The 23753-nt window shown below is 41.0% G+C and overlaps 1 protein-coding gene across 7 annotated transcripts in view; it reads left to right on the forward strand.

Moving 5' to 3' along the window:
- Window positions 1–3272: 3272 nt before the first annotated feature.
- The window catches only part of Kcnn2 (potassium calcium-activated channel subfamily N member 2), a 476524-nt gene continuing 456043 nt past the window's right edge, over window positions 3273–23753 (forward strand). For 2 of the 7 annotated variants that reach the window (XM_063230941.1, XM_063230944.1), the window contains exon 1: window positions 3273–3862. The gene's annotated coding sequence lies outside the window, so the exon portion shown is untranslated. The remainder of the gene's footprint in view (window positions 3863–23753) is intronic. The other 5 variants (XM_063230942.1, XM_063230945.1, XM_013156196.3 and 2 more) reach the window with 3 other exon arrangements.

Raw genomic sequence — 23753 nt, forward strand, 5'->3', positions numbered from 1 at the left:
TCTCATTTTATGAGTATGACAGTTGTGACATCCCATAGCAACAGAAAGGGGCATAAGGTTTCAAACAGAGTGATCACCTTTGACAAATACATGGTGGCCTATAATAGATTTCTTTTGAATATTAAGTGAAAGAAAATACTTTAATGACTTTTCCCCTGCACTAATGCAAAATGTTCTTTGTCTTGATTCTTTGAATTAATGTTTGCTTGTGACATGTTTTGATGTGTACAGCACAATACATCAGTCGGCAGGGGTTAGGTACAAGCAACAGTGAGCAGCAACATAGCAGTGACTTAGAAAAGACAATGACTCTCCTGCTCTGCAGTGAGCCACCAGCTCCACCCGCTCTGCATTCAAGACATGGCTCCTTGCAACTCACTCCCTAGTATTTCTGCATTGTGATGATGCCCTTTGTCATGGAGTTAACATATGTATATATATTGACTAGGATTGGAAAAGCAGAAGAAAGAGATTTCAGGCACTGTTAATGGCAAGGTGCTCTTCCCTACCACGAAGGTGAACCAGCATGTCTGCGTAGTGTTTATGACCTGCAACCCTTGATGTTACTCTGACCCTCCAATTTAGCTAGTATGTTAGTTTTCCATTGCTGACCAAAATACATGAGAAAACCAACTCAAAAGAGAAAAAATTTATTTTAGAACATGATTTCAGAAGTTTCTGTCCATAGTCAGCAAGTTCCATTGCTGTGAACATGAAGCAAGGCTGAATACCATGGTGGCTGGGAAACGGATGAGGAAAGAGGCTAAAAATCAGAGATTGTCTTGTATGGTGAGGGAAATTAAAACTGGATAACTAGCTCTCTCTGCCAGAGCTCTCATAGGTTCCAGTTCTTATCATCTAGAGTGTTTTCAGGGGTTAAATAAGCTACTACAAAACCTGTATTGAGCTGTGCGTACACTAAACTAAACTAAGTAAAACTACTCCCCCTTCTTTGTCCTTTGGAAAACTTCATGTTTTTATAATTAAAGAACTTTTTATGTATCAACAGGTTTGCTACTCTGAGTTAATCATGAAACACTGTTAGTGGAAGAATCTTTACCTGGGTGTTTTGTGTGGATTAACGTTAAGCAGGATTGTTAAATTGGCTTTTGAGGAGTTGCTTTCTTTCCCTGGACAAAGAGAATACAGGGTAAAGACTGTGACCTTCCTTATATAGAGAAGAGAATGATTTGGGGATCTGCTTTAGTACATGGAAAAGGAAATTGATTTATAGTATGAATTTACATGGAAAAACAGATTTTATTTAAATGCACTTTGAACAAATTCATACAAATGAAGTTCAGCGCATATCTGTGCAGCAGTATTTATTGAATTTTAACACAGGTCAGGCACTAGTCTAAGCAAGTCATGTAGATGTTCACATCCACATTTAGTTTCACAGAACTCTGTGAGGCACCTATAATTAGTATTATTCACACTGGCCGAATAAGGAACTGCAGCATGAATAATACACTTATTGAGATCAAATAAAGGGGGTGACCAACCTCAAGGCCTTTCTCTTGTTTCTCCCCTGCACTTGAAGAGCCTGCCTTGTCCTAGAAATGGTGTTCAGGACTCGCTCTGTACTGGGGCAGGGAAATGAATACAAGAGGCAAACGCTGCCAAAGAAGTGGAGCCAAAGGTGCTTCTGCCTCGCACACAGGCACCTAGAAAGTCAAACTGACTAGATGGTGCATTCTAGAATCATTCTGATTAAATACAGTTTAATAATGAGTAACCTCTCACTGCATTAAGACCAGCTCCCCCTACACCCCCCAAAAACCTCTAGAGAGTGCAAGGTAGGGGCCAGGGAAAGAGGGGCAGAGGTGGGTGGCTCAGGGGCACTGCTGCAGACTTCAGGGGCCCTTTTGGTTGTCTCTCACCTTCCTCTCACACCTGTCTGGCAGCAAGTAGCATCTCAGATGTGTTCCAGAGTGCCAATGTCCTTAGCTTGCAGCACTGGGGCTCAATACAGTAAGGAGTAGCTTCAGCGAAGGACTTCAGAGCAAGGTATCAGTTTAAAACCATCTAGACTGGTACAGTGTGCCCCATGCTGTGCTGTACCTAGGGCTCCAGGTAGCAGGTAATCCCTGCCCCCGCATCAGGATCCCCTGGGGCAGGAAACTCCTGCGTGGCGCCTAGACTAGCCCCATTATGGTCTGTGGGGACTCCCAGGGCGGTGTGAGCTCTGACTGCCCAGCTGTGCAGACAGCCTTGAGACCTGTGGTAAGGCAGAAGACGCGGCCTTTCATTGCTCTTAAATTTGCTTCATACCTATTTTGGTCTCGCGATTGACAGACAAAACCGCAGTGTTGCAGAAAATAAGCCTGCAGGCAATAGGACCACGGAAAATTCTCTCTCTTCTTCTTCTATTTTTCTTCCCTCCTCTGTCCTCCATCCCCCAACCCTTTTAATGTTCTCCAGCCTACATTCACCTCTTGCCTAAGAAATCCCCTTGGCTCCCAGTGTGTGTGTGTGTGTGTGACTGTGTGTGTGTGTGTGTGTGTGTGTGTGTGTGTGTGTGTGTGTGTGTGTGTGAGTGGTCTGGCAATGGCATATGTGAACGGCAGACTGAACAGGGGCAATCTAAACCCAAAAGGCTGGAGACTTTCCTGCCATTCACAGAAGTTATGAAAATCCCGTCTTTGGAAAGCTCTGGAGCCCCAAATGCTCAGCGCGACTAAAGAGTTCCCGGGCGCAGCTGGAGGCGCAGCAGCTATAAATAGAGCGGGCTGGAGCGGGGCGCAGCCGGAGCGGGCGGGATTCCGGGCTCTCCCCCGCGCCCCGCCCCCTCCGCGCCCCTCCCCCCCACTGCCTCTCCCCTCCCCCTCCCAGTCGTCGGTCCGCGGGGGAAGCCGCGGGCGGGCGGGAGCCTTAACCCCAGCGCTGCGGGAGAGGAAGTCCAGAGGCTCCTCCAGCCGTGCTTGGAAGCAGCTCGATCTGTGCTTCCCTCTCCATTTCCTCGAAGCTCGAGTTAGAACGCCTGAAATTCGACCTTAACACACACACGCCCCCACGCACACGCTACAGATGGTGTTTGATAATTAGGATGGTATGTTGTTCTGTATCTGTCCCGAGAGGCTTAAACCCAAGCCTTTAAATTAAACATCCCCAAATTTGGGGCTGGGATCGTTGACTTCGTTGTTCTGCGCAGGGTTCCCTCGCCTCTGCACTGTGCTGTGCTTGCACCGGGAGGAAACTACCTAGTGGAAACGGCGTGCGTGTGCGTGTGTGTGTGTGTGTGTGTGTGTGTGTGTGTGTGTGTGTGTGTTTGGGTGTGTGCGCGTGTGTGCCGGGTGTGCGCGCGCGCGTGTTTCATTCTGGCGCAGGCACAGCCCTCCCCAGCCTCAAGGTCGGCAATACCCAGAGCTTTGGGGCCCCCGCCAACCTGGCTGGTTCCTGCAGCCAGGAACTCGGGAAGGAGGGAGTCCCCAGTCCCGGCAGGGATTCCTGGGACGCCGTTCCGTTTTTAGCTCGGGCGGTCTGAAGCGGGAACCGGCAGGTAGGAGCGGGGTTCCTCGAAGGCGGACTCCGACCAGCCGCCAGTGGGCAGCGGGGGCCTGCGCGACCCCACTCGGCCCCGCCCGGCGCCCGCACCCCGGGGCTCCCCGGCGGGGGAGGAGGGGGGTGGCGCGCTTTAGGTCGCCACCCGTCACGGAATTTGACACCCGAGAGACAGCTGGTCCTGGCAAGGACTCCTGATCCTTTTCAAATGGAAACAGTTTCTATCAGTGAATCTGCCAGAATTCTTGGTGGAATCGCACTTGGGCTTTGCCCCTTGGCGCAGTTAACCAAGGCCGCATTTATCACTTTGGGGCGAGGAGTGCTTCAAATGGAGCGGGGTTCCAGGTTGCAGAGCAAGGTAAGCGGGCAGGTGACAGATGACTTCTCTGGGGGCTACAGATCTCCTAGGGAACAGCCTCCCCCAGGCTAGATGTTCAAGTTTGGTTTGGGCTTCCATTCCTTTGCTCCCTCACATCAGGCCTCTGGTGCCCTGCAGTCTTTCTTGCCTCAGCCTTCACTCCTTAAAAAGAAAGATCTTCTGGGTTGGTGGGATGCTTTACCCTCTTGTATTCCGCATGTGAATGTGCGGCCCTAGAGGTCAACTTGCATGACCTAGAGTTTCCTGTCATCCCTTTCTGCCCTCCTTTCTCCTTTGCCTGATTTCTCTGCTCCTCTGTCTTCATCGGATCTTTTATGTCTCTGCCATCTCCATTTCTAACTTCCCTGTCCTCTAGTTGAAAATACGAGGAAGATAAAAGGAGACAGGGGAGAGTGTTGGGGGGAGGGGGGCTCCTGTGTAACGCAGTGTTGGGGTCCTGGGTGGTTTGTGCATCATTTATTCACCAAGGGTTGGGGAGCACCTACTGTGCTGATGCTCAGCTTCTTCAGATTTGGGGTGACCAGACCTCCTTCTTGAAAATAAATTGCCCCGGGAACTTTGCCCCTGAATCCTCTTCTTTTTCTTGGCTACAGGGATAAGTATCTGCAAGATCAGGAGGATGCAGACTTGAGGGGAAAGAGAGAGCTTGCTAGGTCCAAGCTGGTTTAGGGCCATTGAATAATAATGAAAAAAAATCACACCTTAATAGTAATAACCAACATTTGTTGAGCACTCGTTATGTATTGTAAGAATGTTACAAACGTTAACTCAAATACTAAGCCTTTTATGCATCCCTATGAAATGAGAACTATGATCTCTTTTTTACAAATAAGGTAACTCAGGAAAAGATGATTTAAAGAATTTGTTTATGATTAAAGTAAACAGGGAACTGAGACAAATTCAGAACATCTGAGTCTAGAACATAGCTCTGAATCAGGGCATATCTCTGTCGTTTATCCATTCCATCTTAGGCACTGTTACTGAATTAAAAATGCAACAGCAAACCATTCAGCCAACATCCTTGTATTCTACTTGCAGGAAACAGATCGCCTACAAATAAAAATCCTATTTGATTTTAGGCAGTGATAGATACCAGGCGGTAAAAGAAATAGAGTGATGTAAAAGAGGAAGGCTGTCTTGATAAAGAGTGGAAGAAAAGTTCTCTTAGTAAGACATTCAACCTGAAGTGCTGAAAATCTGTGAGATACAGATGAATGTAGTAAATGATGGTAATGACCTCCAGGAATAATGGCGATGCAAATCAAGGCGACACTGAAATACCCTTTTACATGCATCAGCTTGGATTGAAATGAAAAAGCCCCACAATGTCACGTTGTTGAAGAGCATGTGGAGCCAAAGGGCCTGCAGACATTGGCACTAGGGGTATGAATTAGCACAATGACTTCACAACAGTTGACCCTTATCTCTAATCTGACCTGTGCACCTGTGACTCAACTATTTATCTTCTTCTATGTTTTACTTTGAGAAACTCTCACATAATTTCAGCAGGAGGCAAATATGCACAACATTCTTATTCCTAATAATAAAAACCTGGAACTGCAGTACCTGTGCAGTTTTACCACAAATAGGAACATTATACAGCAGTCAAAATATATAATTAACAATGTAAGTAGTTCTTAGCAGAAATATGATATGAAGGGAGAGGTTCTGGACTAACAGCTCAAGAAGATCAACTAGAAACAGATCCTGTAAGGCCTCCTTAAACAAGGTGATGGACCAAAGGGTTTTAAGCAGGGAAGTAGTATAACTGGGCTTAAAATCTTAAAAGATGATGTGGATGTTGCATGGAGAATGGACAGGAGAAAGAGGGGGCTGCAAAACTAGGGGTACAGGTTGCTGACAAGACTGCAGCTGTGATTCAGCAGGTTATTTACCAGAGTGCCCAGCCTGAGGGTCACATCTCTAAAATCCAGCCCATGCGGTTCCTGTGAGGGCTGTAAAGGGCCGGAGGAAGGGTACAGTGCAGATTCTATGGACCAGCAGTAGCTTCTTAATGGAACAGGGTACTGAAAATGGACCTAAAGAGCTGCAAATGGATTCAGAATGTAGTCTGAAGGTGAGATGGGTTAGACTTGTTGATGATTTGATGTAAGGGTCATAGCAAAAGAATCCAAGATAATTCCTGGATCATTTTGTTTGATTGCAAGGCTACCGATGCTGCATGTAGAGAAGAGGAAAGCCAGGTGGTGTTGGTGGGGGTAGTGTTTCACAGCCAGGGAAGAAAATCCTATTTTGGGCACACTAATTTTAAAATGTAAGTACAAATGCCAGGTAGGCAGTCAGATATGAGCCTGATGCTTGAGAAAGATGTTAGGGACAGAAATGATTGTGGCAATTGTCAGTGTAGAGAGGTATAGTTCAAATTCCCGCACCTGGTTGACATGGCAGGTTATAAAACCCTTTAGCCTGAGAATTTTATTTGTCATTTTTATCCTCAGCAAAGTGTAAAGGAGAATGGGTCATCAGTAAGTATTTGCTGGGCAGATGACAGAAGACATATACAAGAACAGAAGAGGGGAAAATGCACTAGGTTTCTGATGCTGCTGCTGTCTGAAGTCTGAAGTTATGTCTGTTTTAATGCTTTGTGAGACTAAATCAAGCCTAGTGGTGGATCTAACCCCCAAGGAGGATGTGGCCAGGGATCTTGGAAGTAGTGCCTCATATCCCCAGAGCCACTTAGAATAGCAGGGACTAAAGACATGGGGTAGCCGCAGGGACCATGAAGGTTAAGCAAAGGGGAGAAGGGTGCGGTCAGCTGGAAAAGGAGTATAATCAGCAAGAGAAGACAGAGGGAAGCAAGGCAGTTGGTTCTAACAGGGTTTGAGGCATAGTTTGGAGGGCAGTATATAGCTGGCATTTTGACAGATTCCAGTGAACCTAGGGCAGGGTAGCGGTCTGCCTGCAATGTTCCCACCATCTTCCACCTCTCCTCAGGCAGGGTGACCTCTCATTTAGGAAGTGACCTCTGAGGCTTTGTCATATGAGATATCCCATACTGTCACTCTGCTATGCCTGGGGTGAAGTATCTGGCTTGCATGTAGACTTGCCTTGTGGTCACAATACTCTCCTGGTGCCAGGAGTGGAGGGCTGGCCTTACTCTACTAAACTCCAGCCTCCTGCTGTTCTCCGGTCTCATCACATGTGGTCGCTTTGGTGACATCTTGTTCTCAGGCAAACTTTCTCATTGCATTTCACATGGCCTTGTCTCTTGTCCTCAAGTGTGTGCTCCTGGTCCCTCATTTACTGATGTATCTCTGATGCCTCATACAGTGCCTGACATAAGGTGTATGTGTAGGGGTAGTGCAAAGGAGAGGAAGGAGAAGTTCTCCTTTTCTGCATGGCTTTGAGAAGATCAAGACGAGGCCATCCCATTCTCGCTAAAGATAAAGGAAGTTGGGTGTGGTATTGCTTAAGAATGTGGGCTGTGATACACAGTAGATCTGTAGCTGTATTCTGGCTCTACCACACACAGTCTGGTGATGTCTCTCAACCCTCAATTTCTATATCTGTAAAATATGGATGATAACAAAACCACCTGTAGTGTGTAGTTCTGAAGTTTAAACATGCTAAGAATGTGATGCTTGTAGTGTGCTACCTGCCATATAAGGACACAGTGAAGTTCAGCTGCTACTATTTTCCATCATATTTAATTGTTAGTGCCTCCTTTTTTGACCAGCTTCAAGGACTGCTTCTAATTCCCAGTAGTTGTCTTCCTTGCAGTGTAGCCAGTGCTCCGACAGTGGGGTTGCAGACAATTTTTTGGCAGATGGGGATCTTATTCCTGGGCTCACAGGCATTTACTATTCAGTTTCTCACATTATGCCACAGTGCTCCACTGCGCATAACTCCCAGCCAGCTGGGAGTCTGAATAATAGCGAGGATTCAGGGTGTATTTATTCAACATTCCATAAACGGTGATTGAATGTCTTACTATGGAAATGGAGATGCAGCAATGACTAAGGCACAGTCTCTGCTTTCAAGGAAATCACAGTCCAGTTAAGGACAGAAAAATCGACAGCCTCAGCATAGATATTCAAGAGAGTATTCTGTCTGAGTCAGGCCCCCAGCCTCCGAATACCTGGATCTATCCTGCCCTGCTGGGGAGAACGGTGTGAAATAGTAGTATGTACTGACCTCTTGTATTTGCACGTATATTTACAATTTACAACTTGTGTTCACTTTGAAGTATTTCATGTGATTTTTCACAGTGTCATGAGACAGTAGAGACTATGAAATCTCACTCCATTGATCAAACATCCTGTGCAAGGCTTTATTGATCTCACTGATATACGCCTTTTACATTGTTCCCAGCCAGGGGCCTATCTGGATTGCCATCCTTGGGGGTGGGATTTGATCTTGAATTCTTATTTTAACCCTTAGATATGATGGCTAAGTTTAGATCCCCTGTGGGGATCTTTACTCTGCGGACTGACATGGATAGCCAATGCCATCCAGGTGCATCCACTTCAATCTCTGAGATTCCAGCTTGGTACTGAGATGTGAAACCTAGGTAAGGACCGTGGTAGCTCCGATGCTTGTGTAGAGGGCCTGGCAGAAGAATCTCAGTTTGCTCAATTTGTCTAATTAGTTGGATATGTATTTTCCGTGACTAGAAAAGAGATAGGACTCACTTTGCCTCCTTAAACATGCAATGACATATTGCACCTTCTGAGATGTTTTAACTTCTGTATCATTTATGAAATACTTAGAAGTCTTCTGCTGCTCAATGCATCACTGATTAAAATCTTTTTGGTTACTTGCAGAATATAGATTTACTTCTTCCTTAAAATGTGTTCAAGGAAAGTAAAACTCACATATTTGTTATGTGAGTATTATGTAGGAAAATGAGTTTGTTACTCAGTACAATATGTGCATTTCACATCTTGCGTTTTTGTCTCTGTGGAAGATAGGATAATAGGTATCTTTGTTGCCCACACACTGTTGAGGGAGGGGGCAGCTTCACTCCTTCCAGCCAGACCTGCAGTGCAGCAAGAGAGTGACCTTGCCCATCGCGGCTTGAGGTGTTTGGCCAGCAGCCTCCTTATCCAGAGCTTGAATCTCGGCTGCAGTAACTTTGATTACATTCTCTTCTGTAAGGGAGGAAATTGATTAATTAGCCTTTGTAAAAAAAAAAGTTTAAATGTTCAATTTGTGAAACATGTGAGAATTATGAGTCATTCTTTACCAAAGGTGAGCTTTGAGAAGGGCTTTTTAATTTCATTTGCTTCACTGTACTAGGGATAAAATTATATGCTAACTGATGAAGAAACTCTAGTAAAAAAATTGCTAAGTAAGCAGGAAGACTCATGTGAATTAGCAAAATTCTGATTTATATATTTTAAGAAATACCTTTGCTTTCAAAATGAAGCTTTGTACCCAAAAAGTGTTTTGCATTGTAGTTTATCCTTTCTTAAATAGATAAGACTCACAAGCAGTTATTAAAATCCACTAAATATAAAAGAGTGAGTAGATCATCTTATTTTAAGGCAGTTTTTCAGAATATTACTTGGCTTATCAGCATTCTTCATTGCCCTTAGTAAACTTCAGCCCAAGATAGTTACAAAGAGCATAATTTTAAAATACTAAAACCCAAGTGATTTTTTTTTTTAACTATAAACTCACACTGAAAACCAATCACTGAATCAAAGATAAGGCTTGATTTTCTGCTTGACTTGAAGGGGGGGATTTTTTTGTTCCAGATCAGAGAAAAACTTACTCTCTAACTAGCCTTGATCATTTTGAGGTGTGCTAGAAGAGACAGAGCTTCCTTTCTGCAGACATCTGTGCTCATCTCATCCTTCACCCCACACTCCAGCCCCCGGTGTGGATGTGAAAAATTTCCTACAGCTGCTGAAATAAATGACTGGCAAAATTCAGTCCCAAATGGTGATTATCATGTATCTGTCTGAAGCTGCTGGCTGTGCTTTTTAAGGTATGTCTGGCCAAAATTAGCACTGATTGACTCTTCCTACTATGCCTTTGATTCCTGATTGCAAAATAGAAATCTGACATTTTTGCCTGATGAGGGAGGATGAGACAGATGAAGATGAAAGCATAACAGGCCTGCTTCCAGTATGCTTTTCAAAACACACATTTGTGAGCCTTGTTCCCAGCAATTCAGACTCAGTGTCCAGGGAAGAATGTCCACATTTCCACTGCTACATGCTCATCCATGACGCTGATGCTGCAAGAGTATGGACTGTATACTTCAGGCAGCACCAGCCTAGGCCATTCATTTTGAGGAACTTAGTAGTGATGATGGAAATGCTTTCCAGAAGCAAAACTCACCAAAACGTAGATGGTCTAGAAGAGAGAGACAGAGCAATACTATGGTAATCAGTGGCCCAAATTCGAACCAAACTGTCATGATTTTAGCATTAGAAGTCTTATTTACAAGAAATCACTCAGCCTTGGACAGTCTGGAGACTTGGTCACTCTATAAGGCATATGGGCGAACTTATTACAGTAGTTTTATGGTGCTTTAAGACTTGGTATTTAGCTTGCTCCCCCCTCCCCCTTTATTTTAATGGTACCTGGAATGTAGCTTTAATTTTTAACTCAGAGTATGCTTCAAAACAAGCCACTGAGCATGATGTGAAATGACATGTAACCACACACCCGTTAGAGCCTTCAGCTTTTCTAAATCTCTTTTTATTTACAACCATGGAAGAACAATGATTCCTAAAATTGTCTAAATATTGGAATTACCTGAAGAGTTTTAAAGACCTACTGAGATCCACTCCCATAGACTGAATTAATTGACTTGGAGTGTGGCCTAGTGTGTTGTAGGTCTGAGAAGATTCCCAGGTGATTATAATTTCTAGACAAATTGAGGAGCTTCTATGGTACCTGGTTTTCAAAAAAGGCAGCTGCCAGGACCTTCAAATGAGTGCAGATGTGCTGTTCATCCCATTTAGACAGAGTCTAGATCCCATCCCCTTGAGTCCTACTGTCTTTGTGATATGAACAATACAATTTAGTAACCATAATGTTCTGGGGCTTCTGTGCCCAATCTTTAGAAGAACTGAGCTTTCATTTCCTCCCATGAAGCTAGTCTCTAGGCTTAAGGTCTGGTTTGAGTCTATGTGCTGTGAAGAAGCTCTTTGATTTGGGGAGAGTGAAGCACCAGATACTCAATGAAGCTTTCTTGATCTTCTACTCCTGCCTACCTAATAGCTACATTTGCCTGAATGACCCCAGGAACACTATTGTGCCAGCACCTCATCCCTTTGCATCATAACCTTAAGTTGTTTAGCTTTTGGTGCTTTGCTATGAAGCAATATAGTGTAACTGATGCACAAGCACATTCCTTGCACTTATTGGTAATAACTGCAGGAAGAAGGCATTGTATAAATGAGAAATACCTTACTATCTATAATTCAAAATTTAATTCAAAGTATCAATCCCATTTGCTACACATTAGAAAGGCAAACTTACTAATTTTATTAAAGCATTCATGACAGAAAGCAAAGGTACAATAACTTCAGCAGTGCTCCCTTTTTCATTGTCTAGGAAGCAGGGTCCAAGGTAAACCTTAGCACGTTACTGATTTATTTAGGTTGTGCAAGCCCAGAGTGTGAGAGTGAACACAGTGAGTGGTGAGATAGGGCTACTGTTCAGCAAGAAGTTCAGGTGAGTCATGCTATGTCCCTCTAGAAGCATGCTTAGTTGGCACTGGGGACTCTTCCTGAAGAAATTCAAGGAGAAACTATATCAGCATAGTTTGTGTCAAAGAGGGGAAACAAAAGAACGTAGCTCCTTACTTCATTTCTCCTTGATGATCTTTTACAGCAAGGGGAAATGACTCCACACTCTTCCAGATGCCCAGTGGCTGCTCGGGAATCCAGGCACAATGAGTAGATTTACTCAAGGACAGAGTGGAAGGGCACATGTGTGTAGATGAGGCACTGACCTGGAGAAACAGGAAGAAGGAAGAGTTTGACAGAATGCTCATAACTGGGGGTGTGTGCTCATTTGTTCATTGGATTATTTGGTTTTTGGTTTTTGCTGAAGCAAACACAGTGAGATATGCCTTATTTTGATACTTTGTTGGCAAACTAGATTGATACTTTGTTGGCAAATTAGATTGCAAAATAGATTACATTAATATGGCTTCCCGTTTCCACCTTTTGCCATGTTCTCAGTTACATTTCAAGATAAAGTAGTATTAGACTTGACGGTTCTTTTCACTCCTAATAATGGCACCAAACATAATATTTACTCTGGACATTTGCAAAATCTACTTTCCTCTTCAGCTGGAGGTTTGATTCTTATTCTTGCTTGCAGCGCCAAGGTTTTTCTTATATAAAGGGAAGGAGGGTGTATGCTTTCTAGCCGGGAGAGAGAGGCAAGATACCAGTCAGCTCTCACTCCCCAAAATCCATCCACTTTGATCATCATTAGCTCTTCTCACAGGTGGGGTTTGCTTTGTTTTGTTTTGTAAGGGGGAAAATTATTCTTATAAACATCGTCATGTCAAGTTATTTCATGAGGCTTGTTGGTTTTTAAATGTCAGTGGCTTTATATGATTATCCAGTCCCAATCTGACCTTAGGGGCCAGAATATGAAAGAATGAAAATATGTTTAGCATATGAAAATGTTCCTTGTTAAGTGCCTAATTTTATTCAGAAAATTTGTAACTCTGTTATTTTTCCTTTTAGTTGTATATGAGCAGCAAAGATTATTTAACTTAGAAAGGGAGAATTTTTCCTGCAGTTAGACCTGGGACTGCACTCTGCCTCCCTGATGCAGTGACTGAGTGGCTGACTGTGATGATACTCAGTTGCCAACATTTCACCTCTACATGGAGCACTGAGGGTAGGGGAGGCTTCTCAGTTTAGAGTAACATTTCTAAATGTATACAGGGAAAATCCCTTATGACACAGAGCAAGATATAAAGAGTTGTAAAACATCTTGAGCTTTTGTCCCTTGCTCTATAGTAACATGTTGGTGGTGTTTGGCAAAACAGTCTTCAGCCTGAGCTATTACTGTTTCCTTGTGGTATCTGATTCACCTCACCATCACAAGTGCCAAGTTTGACATTCAGTTCCTATCCTATAAGGCCACCCTTCTTATCAGCATGGATTGTCCACACCTATACCCTGAATAAGTGGTTGGACCTAACTTTTCCTTCTTGATTACAAGCTATACTCTGCATGTAGAGATACAGAGACATTTCATTTCAGACTTTTTCCTTATTAGAGGAAGGAAACCCAACTCTGATTGGCTCAAAGAAGACAACTGGTTGACTTGTGTAGCTCAAAGGCCATAGGTAGGACCAGCTATATTTAGGATTCAAATAATTATGTCCTAAAGAGCTCTCCCCTTTTCTATATCTATATAGAAAACTAAAAGGTTTTTTGTCCAAGATGACTTTGTTGTAAGGAATATTTTTTGCTTATGGCTCTGTGAAGAAGACCAACATATCTTGACTTCACCTTTTAGCATATTTTTGTTTTAGCCAGGTCCTAGGATTGAATTTAAATGGACATACCTAGAGGTAAGTGACCATTTTCAGATTTTAGAAGAATATTCTATTGGAAAAATTCTACTGTTGGGGAAAGGGGCCTACTAACTCCTGTCTGAGAGACTTGATATTTTAGAGGTCAATGCCTACCTGAAAATGGACCCAAGTTTCATGGCAGTAGATGTATATTAACTGAACTAAGAGAAACTGATATGTAAACAAAGGGACAATGTATCATTTTGCAGAGAGGATATACAACAAGTAGCTATAACTCCAAATGTTGGCAATGCAATGCATCTTTTCACCTTAGATAAACCACAAGGAAAGTCAATCATAAGAAATCTACTATATGCCAATGGATCAAAACAAGAAGGGATAGTGTCATAATGTGCAGTGATGTTGGCTACAGGGATGAGATTCCCAGAGCCAGAGCAGCATTGTTCCTGGGTGATGGGAGTGTCTGAAATTTTGATGCATTGGGCTTGTTTTTTACCAGTATTTATAAAAGCGTGTTCCCTCCAGCTGCATTAGAATAACCTTAGAGCTGGCTCAAATGCAGGTTTCTGATCTCACCCCAGACTTGCTGGATTGGAATTAATTAAATGAATTTACATTTCCCACAAGCTCTCCTGGTTTTGCCTCTGTAGCATGAGAGTTGTTTGTCTAAGCTAATCAAATCCCTTTGTTCACAGGCTTTATTCTAACAGGATACAAGTGATTAGATTTCTGCTTAAATTATTAAACATTTTGCTTTTGCACACTTATCATTGCTCTCGATTTAGGATGTTTTTAGATTTATTTGAAGTATAAAATCCTGATTAGAGTAATAAAAATATTTATAGAGAACTTGGAAAGAATAGACATATTAAAGATATTACAAAATTCTTTTATAAATTCATGATTTTTCTTTATCGTGCGTGTGTGTTCCTAGCTATCCTTCAGAGAGGTCCCTGTGAACTGTAGGCAGAATTTGATTCCTGCCTTCTTTGCTGCAGTTTAATGTGAGGGCTTGTCCTTACGTTGTTAGTGTTTAGTTACATGATATTAGTGACTATTCTAAACAATTGCATTCATAGACTTAGCAGTTTTACTCCCACAGATTACTGATCATATATGCTGTATGTCATTGTGTATAAATGGGAGAAAGAGGTCATACTTTACAATTTTCAGGTAGGTGGGGTAGGTGACAGGGAATGGAACCCAGAGTCTCTCACATGACAATCAAACATTCTGCTCTTGAACTACATAGCCCAAGGTATTTGGCTTTTACTTAAGAATTCAATAGGTAAGATCATGTCCATTTTCTAGTAACAAAAGATGACATTTAAGGAGGGGACTTTTAGGTATGCCCCAAAATACACAGAACTCATGGTTCATTGGTAATTATCATGAGATTGGTAAAGTGGTTAAGTGCCAATTATTGAAGTAATTTACAAGGTTACTATTTTACAAGCAAAGAAACTAATTCCTACAACAAATATTCTAATAATTTCATTTTTCTGCAACAGATACATTTAGCCTCAAGTATATAGGTTCAAAGTCCTTGAATATATTGCCTTACATAAGAGACTATTCTGGGACTGGAGATTTAGCTCAGCAGCATAAGCACCTGCCTGGCAAATGCAAGGTCATGAGTTCGATCCCCAGTACCAAACAAACAAAAAACCAAACCAACCAAACAAAAAAACCCTAAAATGAAGTTTTCTCTTTTTAGAGCAGAAATGGACCTGAGAACTTATAAGACATGTAAAAAATATGAATTTAGTAGAATGTTTTACCTTATACAAATATTGTGGCCACATGTGGTCCACCATTGAACCAGGGACTGTTTATCCCTTACTCCAAGTAAGCTTGGTCCTGTGACTCAGATTCTGGTCCCTGAGACTCAGATTCACAATCAGAGCTTCCCATGTGACGGTTTACACCATTTCCATGAGTAGAGTCCCCCAGATTGGTCTCTTCTCTGCTGCTGTACTATTTGGGGTTTCTGCACAATGCCACCTGACAAGTGGAGATCTCTGTCCCTGTGCCTGCATCCCCTGCAGGGCCTCCGGCTTCCTCAGTGCTGCCATGGAGCCAGGGCTGTCTAGAATTTAGGAGACTTGACTCATCATGTGTAGATTCTAACAACAAAAGATTGGAGAAGAGTTGGTGTTTAAATTGCTTACGTTTCTTTCTCCACCTATGGACTTTTCCAAATTGTAGGAGTTTTTGGTTCATATCTGCAGATGGCTAGAAGGACAGTATGGTCAGGTGTGTCTATGGTGAAGCTGTTGCTATCTGAGCTGTGTGTTTCTTATAAGGACTCTGTTTCCTTCCCTGGGGTTATGGTGACTTATACTCACATAAGCGTGGTGGCACAAACACACACAACTAGCATGCATACTCTTTTCTTTTGTCAGTCTGTATAAAATAGTGATTTGCCTCAAAAACACTTGTGTCAGTATCTACTCTACAAAATTTTAATAAGACACTTTTGAAACCTAAATAGTTTCAACTATTGATTTAGACCTCATGACTATATATATATAAAGTTTCAACAGATAGGCTTATTTTCCTTTTCTTTGCATTCTTGTGGGGTTCCACACTAGAATTATATTACCAGAAATATTATTTTCCAGGTACGGGGTGGAAACCTCACATTTCACTGGTGGTTTCAGCAATTACTGGCATTGTCAAAAGATCTTCAATTGTCATACAGATCAAAATTTAACCTCTGGTGATTTTTTTTAGCGTTGTTTGCATGTCATTACAGTACTGTGGTACTACAAATATGTGTCACTGCGTGAGACAGACCTAAGTTGTTTCTCATCAGGACGAGAAATTGGGAAGGTTACCAAAGCTCTTTAAATATCAGCTCGTTACATATCTATTTATATGTAGGGATATAGAAATTATATTTCTTCTTACTGGTGAGAGTGTGGAATTGGTGTCAGTTTCTAGGTTTTAGTCATTCATTTACCACTTTCACAGTTTTTGACACATGCACAATTGTCTTAAATAGTTTTCTTTCAATGGACTACTATGTTTTAAACATTAGTTTCATGAAAATAATTTTTGTAGAATCAGTAGGTTTAGTGGGATAGCCATAGATGTGTGTATTATATCTATATAAGTAATGTTAATTACTTGCAAACAATAGAATTCCTTCTTAGCAGGAAGAAATTTTATTAAAAGTTGTTAAATGGTGCCCAGAATGGCTAAAAGGTCTGTAAAATCTGCCATGGGTTTAGTAAGCCAGGAACACTAGCAGCCAAGAATCATGCAAAGGACACACACAGGAAAAGTCCCCAAGCCACTGCAACTGCTGTGACCAACTATCTTGCAGCTGGCTCCAGAACCTGCGCCCTTTATCTTGACTGGAAATCAAACTTTTGCTATTGCCTGCTAGTTCATATTATTTATTCTTACGCTGAAATTTTGTGATGATGCATCTGATTGAAAAAAATGTATGTTGCATGTTTGCACCACAGATATAAAGGATTTCATGAGAGGCTATTTGTGTTTCCAACCTTTACAGTAGGGGAAGGCAACTAGTAGTTGACTTAAATAGCAGTTAAGTCAATATATAGTATCTGCCACATGCATGAATGTTGAAAATGTCCATCGGTATATCACGTACAGTCTTCATATGTACAGGGTGTGTGTATTACACTTTGGAAAATCAAAGTGAGTGAATGTGTACATGGTGTCAGGTGTATAAAGCTCTTCAACAGGTATTGGTACTGGTATCTTTGCTATGACCTCTTTTAGTTACCAGACATTACCAGATCCTGTTTATATTTACACTCATACATGTAAATATGACAGGTAGTGTGATATAGAGATGAAGCACATGGACTTTTGAGCCCAAATTCTTGGGCTCCAATCTTTGATCTGCTATTAACTTGCTCTGTGTTCCAGATAACTAATCTGTAGCAGAGTAGGAATAGTATCTACTTTATAAGGAAGCTGTGAAGAGTAACAAGTTGAAAAAGTTTTTATTTTAAAGAGAACAAAACAAAGCAAAGCAGAATAAAGCAAATCAAAACATAATAATGCAAGCAATATAGGAATTCAAAACAAGAAAACAGGAGAACAACAATGGCTACCATAATGTCTCATTTTCTTTAAAGTAGCTGTTCATACCTTCACACATAATAACATCAGAAATAGAATAGAACCGATTAAACCAAAGAATTACAGGACTTCAAAAGAAGATAATAGGAAACCAATAATGGGTACTATAATCCCATTATCTTCAAAATAGCTGCCCATATAATCAGACACAGTAAAATCTAACAAAATGGCAGAATAAAGCCAAACCTAACAAAATTATGAAAACAATACAAGAATTCAAAACAATATAGAAAATTAACTTTCCCTTTTTAGGCATTTACTCTTCTATCTTTTTCAAACTATCTCTTGTGTTTCTTGGACGCCACTAACTCCTTCAATTTTTTATGATAGGGAGATAACTTGGTGTTCACCTGTATGTGCCTAACCATTTCACTCATGAACATGATCTCCAGTCTTACCCATTTACTTACATGAGCCTTGATATTATCCTACTTTATAATTGGGTAGCTTCCCATTGTATGAAAATATCATATTTTTCTTGTCCATTCTGCAATTGATGGGCAAGTTATCCTTCCTTTTTTCTGGTCTCCTGTCATGTGGAACAAACGTTTCCTCTCCTTTGATTTTCAGTGTATGACTTACCTTTCAATTAAATGTGTTTCTTGTGTACAGTATAATGATGGATCTTGTTTCTTGATCCACTTTCCCTGTGTTTGTTTTTATTGCTGAACTGGGGCCATGTACATTAATGATTACAGCCAGCGTGCACTGGTTTCTCTCTGTCATGCTATCCTCCTGCTGTTGGCCCTTTGCTTTTCCCCTTCATTCAGTTGCCTGTCCTATTTGGTGATCCTCTTCTGCTGCTATTGCTGGAACCATAGTCATCTTTAGCTCTCCCTAGAATATCCTTTAGCACTCTCTGTAGGGTTGGTTTGATGGTCATGAATTCCTTCAGTTGCTTTTTATCATGGAAATATCTAATTTTCCATCCATTTTGAATGATAGTTTTGAAGGGTATACCAATCTGGGTTGGAGGTTGTTTTCTTTCAGGATTTGAAACACTTCACTCCAAACTCTTCTTGACTTGATGGTTTGTATTGAGGAGTCTGATTGATTTTCCTTTATAGGTGATCTGTCTCTTTAACAGCTTTTGATATTCTATTCTTGTGCTGAATTTCTGGGATCTCAATTATTATGTGTCTGGGTGTAGACTTATTTTGGTTATGGCTAGTAGAAGTTCTATATGCCTCTCTTATCTATGCCAGATCCTTTCCCTGTGTTTGGGAAGTTTTCTGCTATTTTTTCTGTAAAAAGTCTTTTAATTTCGTTTGTGTTGATCCCTGCTTTATTGCTGATACCTATCACTCTTAAATTATTTTTCCTCACACATTGCAGCCATTGAATTATTTCCTGGTTCCTTGTTATTTTTACGAGATCTTTCATTTTATACTTTCTAGCTGTAATCCTGTCTTCAAGGTCTGAATGTCTATCTTCAGTATTTTTCAAGCAGTTTTTCCAGTTATCGATCAACTTTTTAATTTCCTGGATAGCTCTTTGAATCTGTTTCATGTATTGTAATTCCTTCCTAGATTGTTCATTCAAGTTTTCCATTTTCTTATGCTTGTCTTTTTTTATCTATGCATTTGAATATGCTCAGCAATTCTTTTATTATGCTTGTGATTGCTTCTTTTACCTGAAACGTTATTTCTGGTCTGATTACTTTCACAGTCTCATGAAGTTGTTTCCTTACTTTAGTTGCTTTCCTCTCAGAGATTTCAGAGTGTGACTTCTGTTTTCTTCCATGCCTGTATCTCCCAGACTTGTTCTGTGTGGGCTGGAGGTCTGAGATTGCCTTTTGCTCCTTTGTCTTGACATTCTCCTGGGTTCTTCCCAACAAGCCAGTTGTGGAGTCCCAGGCACTTCCCACATTGGTTGCCCCTCCACAGTGTAGGAGAATAGTTAGGTACTTAGGTTTCTCTGGACCCAGGTTCCAAGGGAGATAGCAGGGCATGGGGCAGGCTTCTTCAGACCTGGGCAGCCACACTGAGGTTTCTCTGCTGGCCAGGGTGTATGGTGGTGGGGCTGATTCTTTTCTTAGCTTATGTGGCTACACTGGGACTTGCCTGATGGTGGCAGTCACAAAAGGGTGTGTTCGTGTGATTCTTCTGGTGGGCATTGGCTACCTGAAGGAAGCAAGGGTCTCCAGTGTTAACCTGCAGGCACATGAGGCATATCTAGCTGTGTCTCTTTGCCTGTGTTGGGTGTCTGCAGAAAGAAAGCTCTCCAGTGTTGGCAGTGGCATGCAGGGGCAGATCTGGCTGCCTAAAAATTTTAAAGTATTTAAAGCAGTGCATAAAGTGCAATTTAAGTGTCCAATCAATTAAATGTTAATAATGTCTTTTTTATATACTATAAGTAGCAGTTATTGTTAATCTAACTCCTGTCACCCTATGGAAGTAATACAAAGTGACCATTTTTTAGCTAGTGATTTTTTTCTAATTACTCATGCACAAGAAGCAATTCATCAGAGTTTGTATGGACTGGCTTTCAGATGCTGGTATGCCATATTGATTATGTAAAAACTAAGGCTGTTGCAATAACTTTTGCTTCCTTAGCAGAATTGTCCTTGGTATTGTCCTTGTTTCTGTTCATCTGTTTCACACCCTGGGTTACATTGGTATCACTGGAATACTCCCATTAATTGAACCTTAGTGAATTAGTCTCTTTCTGCTGCAGACCCAGGGAGGTGACTCATTGATTGTCTTTAACTGATTTTATTTCATTTCCATAATTCATTATTTTAAAGTATCTTCACCAAAAGTATCTTCTCAGATATCTGTCCTATTGACACGTTGGCTCTTTCAATCTGTAGTCTATATTTTGTTTATATTTTCAATCTAAGCCTAGATATCACAATTTGTATTGTTTTTCAAAGTCTTCTAGATTTCATTCCATTTGTCAATTAGCATAGATTTCATTGAGAACTCCTTGTTAAGATTTTTGCTACTATTACTTACTATAGGATTGATCTTTTTATAAGCAAGTTCAGGTGGATTCGAGGGTTGTATTATTAAAAGTCCCGTGGGCCTGAATGATAGCCCATATGTAAAGTTTCTGTTTGCCTTTCTTCCCCATCTCCTCATCTTTGCTGATTCTTTTCTTGTCAATTCACATATCAGCTGAGCATCACATATAAGACTGTCACTACTTACATTTCTCCTCTGCGTTCTTTGAGAGCCAGTCTTGAGCTGTCTCCATCCTTGTGTTCCCACTGCCTAGCATAGCCTGACTCACACTAGATGTCCATTGGTTATTAAAGTTAAATGTTATGTACAAATAAAACAGATCAATATCGAGTGCCTACCTCAAGTGATGTAAAACATTACTGAGTATTTGCAAAAGCAAACAATCAAAAATAGGCAAAAAAGTTTTCATTTTGTGCATTAATAATCCAAGGTTTCTTTTGTTCAGAGAGAAGTTAGTAATATTTTTTCTTCAAGTTTTTCCAGATGCTATTCTGTCACCAGATAAGGTCTGAGGAGGCCCCCGCCAGTTTGACTCATCACCTCTCCTTACAGAAAAGCACTTTAGGACATGCTAGTGGGAACTGGAAGATTTGTTAGGCAGAGTTGCAAAGAAAGAGAAAAAAGGGAAAGAACTTCAGCCTGAGGAACTGAAGAGGGCACAGCACTGATGAAGAGGACCAGATTGGTCTGTCCAGTCAGGCCCATTAGAAAAAGCAGGAGACTAACTTTCATGGGCTAGCTGAGGTAGACCAGGTTCTGGTTGATCAATATCTCAGTTTTGGTTTTGTAAGGTGGCTCCTGGAGAAGCCCTTACCAATTGAGGAGACAATTTTGTCTTCACAACGTAATTATTTCTGTTAGGAAAAACTCAGTTTTGTGGAGGGTCAGGTGGAATCCAAGGTGACTGCAAGTTTAGAACAATGATTGTAAATTTTTGGGCTGTTTTTGGTAGTTAATATCCCTGTAAATATCCTATCATGATGTCCTTCATCTTGAAAGGGAATGAGACAGTTTATGTAAATTTAGGGCTAATCAACTCTGCTTTGCCAACTTTTAGGCAGAGCATCCCTACATGATGAATATACCTGTATTGCACAGTTGAGTAAGGAAATTACCCAAAGATTTAAGATAATAAATGAAGGTCAGACTTTGTTCTGGTTAGTTACATATTTGGTTTCTGTGAGCCCAAATGAAGCTGACTTTTTTTTTTTTAACAAAAATTGTGTTTAATCCTCTATCTCAGAAGAGGACACAAATAGTACTTTTAAGCCATCTCCCATTTTCCCTAAGAATATTTTTCATGCTTGCAGCATATGCTCTGAGATAACTTGTAGATTGAAGTCCTAGTGTTTGGCTGTCTGGAAGTCATTTCCCAAAGAACAGAGCACCAACATCAGGGAAACGGAGTCAAATCAACTGGTCCCTGCAAAGTTTGCCACCTGCACAAGACAAGGATAGCAGGAAGATCTGGAGAGAAAGAGGATACTTTTGTGAGCCATGTGATGTGCTGTTTTGTCATTTTAAGCACTGAACGTCACCCCATGAAAACAATTATTGAATCATGTATGTTTCTGTTGCAGTGGGATTAGAGGCGAGTTTTGTTTAGAAATAACGCCAAGAACAGTTTTTGTATTTTATTTTCACATTAAAAACTGATCAGTTTTTCAAAGATAATGTGTAATGTAAACAAAACAAAACTGGTAGTGAGCTACATTTTTTCTTCTGAATGGGAAATGGGTTATTGAATAAGCATTTAAGGGCTTAGGAGTTTGTTTCTTATCTGTCCCCATGATAGTTTCTGACAGTATCACTAACTGTATCATCTAAAACTATCAGAATTGTGCTTGGGACTTGGAGCTTCTATTCAGTGCCTTGGTTTTATTCACTAAGAATAACTGTCTTCTTATTTAAAACAAATTCATTCATTTGTGTTTTTGTGAGACTCTCAGAAAGGAATGGTAAAACTGATTAGCTAACCTAGGTAAAATTCTCTCTTCCTCTGGACATCTATGTTGATGGGTTCTGAAGAGTAAGTAGGTTTCACCAAAACACCACTGTTACCGTGTTACCTAAAAATGTCCACAGTAGACCTAATCCTTTATCAATTCTATAGGCTATAGAGTTTAGTCTGAATGGGGAGCAGGAAAGAAAGATTGTTAAGATAATCTGTGTGAGTATTAATCAGGACGTGTCATTGTGAATGGAGTAAGAAACAAGTAGCAGATAAGTAAAGGACAGTTCAGGTTGTACTGGTGGATGACTGACATGTAGTCCAGCATGCTGAGTGTGGAAGAACCCCCGTTAGGTGTGGGATGGCACCAAGCAATAGAGTTGTAGTTTGGATGTAAAAACAATAGGACAGAAGAAGAAAGTGTGCTCACTCTGAACAGGTCAAGTCATCTCCATTGCCTTTAGACAGTTGTCTCTAGTTTTCTCTAGTTTTTCTTCATTGGCTTTGAACATTGGTCTCTCATGTAGATTCACACCAGCAACTCTCCAGTGAACTCCTAGGTCTTTAACCTTGGATTGTTTATCCCTCTTATTCTGTGGTTTGCATCTTCTTGGGCTGAGTAACTCAGGATCATCTGCCTCTCCAGCATGTAGGCAGCCACTGGGCAATCTCCCTGCCTCTTATCCCACAGGGGACCACTGTGGGTGCTGCCATTTCTGATGTTGACCTTGCATACAACTCTTGCATAGTTATGCATATATTTTGTACTGATTCTGTTATATAGGAAACTCTAATATGAACTGTTAAGATGAAAACTTCTACAAAAATACAATTTTCATGAGTTGTTATTAAAAGCAACAAAAATAACAGCAAATAATTATGCAGTGAAAGTAGGGAATTACCAAGAACACTGGAAAGAAACAATGGATTAGTATCAAAAAGGGATTTTATTCCTTTCCAATCTGAGGACGAGTCTATGTGAATTTTTAAAGGACAATATTAGGGACAGTGACACTGGCCCATGATTCCAGTTCTCTTCCACTGCCCCAGTACTGTCTGGTAGAGCAAGCTTCCTTTGAAGAGTTATCTCAGTGAGAGGCTGGTTCTGCAAAAGAGGAAATTGGCTTAAATTTTTTAACTGTCCAGAGAGATTAATATCCTTGGAGCTTTACGACATTGTCAGAATTAAAAATCACTCGGTGACAATTCAACAATGGAAAGAAGAAAATGAGTCACTTTTAAACTTTCAGAGAAGTCAGGCTCCATGAAAATTAAAAGTGATTTGGATGAGATTGTTTAAAAATGCAAAATTTACTTTAATTTTAAAAATGAAGTTTTGAACTGTAT

Source organism: Cavia porcellus, unplaced genomic scaffold, assembly GCF_034190915.1.
Source record: "Cavia porcellus strain 051 isolate PalLab524CR breed Dunkin Hartley unplaced genomic scaffold, mCavPor4.1 scaffold_19, whole genome shotgun sequence".
In the NCBI taxonomy this organism is placed as follows: domain Eukaryota; kingdom Metazoa; phylum Chordata; class Mammalia; order Rodentia; family Caviidae; genus Cavia; species Cavia porcellus.